This window comes from Orycteropus afer, unplaced genomic scaffold (assembly GCF_000298275.1).
Source record: "Orycteropus afer afer isolate SDZICR_OR568_19922 unplaced genomic scaffold, OryAfe1.0 scaffold00871, whole genome shotgun sequence".
NCBI classification, from domain to species: domain Eukaryota; kingdom Metazoa; phylum Chordata; class Mammalia; order Tubulidentata; family Orycteropodidae; genus Orycteropus; species Orycteropus afer.
This window is the reverse complement of record NW_006922458.1, coordinates 422,904-425,758: the sequence shown is the minus strand read 5'-3', so window position 1 is coordinate 425,758 and position 2,855 is coordinate 422,904. Positions and strand designations below refer to the sequence as shown.

The following is a 2,855-nucleotide window of genomic DNA, read 5'->3' as shown; positions in this document are numbered from 1 at the left end:
CCAAACCACACCCACTGCCTGGAGTCCATTCTGACCCACAGCGCCCCTAGAGGACAGAGTGGAACTGCCCACAGGGTCTCCAAGGCTGTCCATCTTCACGGAAGCAAAGCCCAAACCACACCCACTGCCGTGGAGTTCATTCCGACCCACAGCGCCCCTAGAGGACAGAGTGGAACTGCCCACAGGGTCTCCCAGGCTGTCAGTCTTCAGGGAAGTGGACTGCCTCCTCTTTCTCCCATGGAGCGGCTGATGGGTTTCACTGCTGCCCTTTTAGTCGGCAGCCAAACATTTGACCACTGCGTCACCAGGGCTCCTCAGTGGTGTGAGCAAGAGACTGAAAGGGCAGCAGGCTCCCTGGTGTCTCATCTCTCCCTACAGAACAGCCCTGGGCAAGGGCCAGGTCCAAGCAGCACAGCCAGGGCAGGGGGACTAAAGGCCCCTGCCCCTTTGTAGGTCCAGTGGTGGGGAGGAGGGTGAGGAGGGAGCAGGAGGCGGGGAAAGGCACCGGTCACGGTCATGGTGGAGACCGTGCTCAGCTGAGGCCATGAGATCTCAGGGGAGGGGCCTGGGCTGAAAGGCAGAGCCCTGTGAGCGTGGCTGCCTGGTGTGTGTGGGGGGCTGAGTCCCGAACTACAACACTCTGCAGAGGTCGCAGCACACTGGCCGTGCATCAGGTGTGGGTGGGAGGGCCTGCCAACCCAGCCTGTAGTTAACCCTGGTGGGCCCTGAGAGCGCCTCCACAGGGTTCTGGCTTGGAGCTGGACTCCTGAGTGATGGAGGGTCTGACGAGGTGCAGGCCACGATGGACGCCATGCAGCCATGACGCTGTGGGACGTCAGCCCCGCCTGGGGGCTAGACGCCATGCAACCAAACGCTTGGAATGCCTCTGTCTCCTACATCCACTGCCCAAGCGCAGCCCCATCTATTACCCAAGTCCACTGCCTGAATCCACTGCTCATGTCCACTGCCCACGTCCACTGCCCAAGCCCACAGCCCGAGTCCATTGCCCACGTCCACTGCCCAAGTCCCAGTGCAATCTACTACGCACGCCCACTGCCCACATCCACTGCCTGAGTCCGTTGCCAGTGTCCACCGCCCAAGTCCACAGCCTGAATCCACTTCCCGTGTCCACAGCCCGAGTCCACTGAGCACACCTACTGCCCGAGTCCACAGCCCACGTCCACTCCCTAGGTCCACAGCCTGCCCTGCTGCCCTTTGCTGAGCTGGTTAGGTGCAGAGGGCCGCCTGAGATGGGTGAATGGGAGCAGCCCCATCCAGCAAATGTTCTGGGAAGTGCTGCCCACAGCTGAGGCCACTGGTCACGTGGGAAATGTGGGGGGTGCACTGGGGACTGGATTTTCAGTTTAATTAGGGTTTAGTTAAGCCTGAATTTCAATAGCCACATGTGGCTGATGAGTGCCTGCTGGGGGTGCAGGCCGGGGTGTGCCTGGGGGTGCAGGCTGGCGTGTGCCTCCTGCGGGGGCTGGCGTGTGCCTGGGGGTGCAGGTCGGTGTGTGCCTGGGGGTGCAGGCTGGCGTGTGCCTTCTGCGGGGGCTGGTGTGTGCCTGCTGGGGGTGTAGGTTGATGTGTGCCTGCTGGGGGTGCAGGCCGGGATGTGCTGTGCTGGGGGGCAGGCTGGCTTTTGTTCCCTGTTCCCATCCCCACAGCACGGTGCTAACACTCAGCCACGTCCACACACGCCATCCCCTCACCCTCCCGACGGCTCTGGCACTAGCTCTCAGTGATGTCCCCGTGGACGGATGGGGCAGTGGAGGCAGGCAAGGCCTCAGTCCGTTCTGCTGGGTGGAGCTTGAACCAGGCTGGTCACTCTGTCTCTGATGGATGGGTGATGGAACGCGTTCTGTGTACCTGGCTTTGTGCTTGGTGTGGGGATGGGCGTGGGGCACAGAGGTGCACAGGAGCCTGGATTTCAGCTTCTCGAGGGGGGATCCCATCGACCGGACCGGCTGCTTTGTCAGTGGGGCTGCTGGCGGCAGACAGGACCGGCCTCTTGTGCAGGGCTTCACTCCCAGCAGAAGCAGGAAACGTGGGCGGCGGTGGCCGGGTGAGGGCAGGGTGGCAGGAAGAAGCCCAGACAGCCCCCGGCCAGGCCCTGGGAGAGCCCGGGGAGTGGGTTTGTGGCAGAGTATTTTGGGCCTCTGTGCCACTAAATTGCCGGCTCCCTCTGCTTCCCTGCCCCGTGGAAACCAACCACAGGCCCAGTGAGCCACCCAGGGCCCGCCTGCGGGGACCGCACCCTCGCTGCCCCGAGTGCAGGTGGGGGACCCTCAGGGCCCTGTGCTGCAGGGACAGGTGACAGGGCAGCCGGCCTGCCTGCTGATCAGACAGGGGACGCGTCTGCCTCCAGACCCAGACCCCTCGGGCTTCTCCATGGAAGCCACTCAAAGTACAGGCAAAATGTTGTTCTCAGGTGCCGTCCAGTCGGCCCTGAGCCATGGTGACCCCAAGTCCAACAGGACAAAACACTGCCACCCTCACGATCCCTGCTCTACCTGAGCACGTCGCTGCAACCACCGTGCCAGTCCACCTTGTTGAGGCCCTTCCCTGCTTCTCTGACCCTCTTCCTTACCAAGCACGACGCCCGTCCAGGGAGGAGGCCCTTCCGACCACGTGACCAGAGTACACCACGTCCCCTCCCCCTCCCATTCCCTCCTCCATCTTTCCTTCCTTCGGCCCTGCCCTTTTCCATCTTTATTTTGCTCTCCTCACTCCCTTTCTTTAAGGAGCTCTGCTGACAAAGTGGTTAAGTTCTCAGCTACTAACCAAAGGGTCAGTGGTTCAAACCCACCAGCTGCTTTGCAGGAGAAAGATGAGGCAGTCTGCTTCTGTGAAGA

The 2,855-nt window shown here is 62.1% G+C and overlaps 1 protein-coding gene across 1 annotated transcript in view; it reads left to right on the top strand.

Annotated features, from left to right (window-relative positions):
• CPZ (carboxypeptidase Z) overlaps positions 1-2,855 on the top strand; it is a 26,425-nt gene that overhangs the window by 7,633 nt on the left and 15,937 nt on the right. The gene's annotated exons all lie outside the window — the stretch shown is intronic.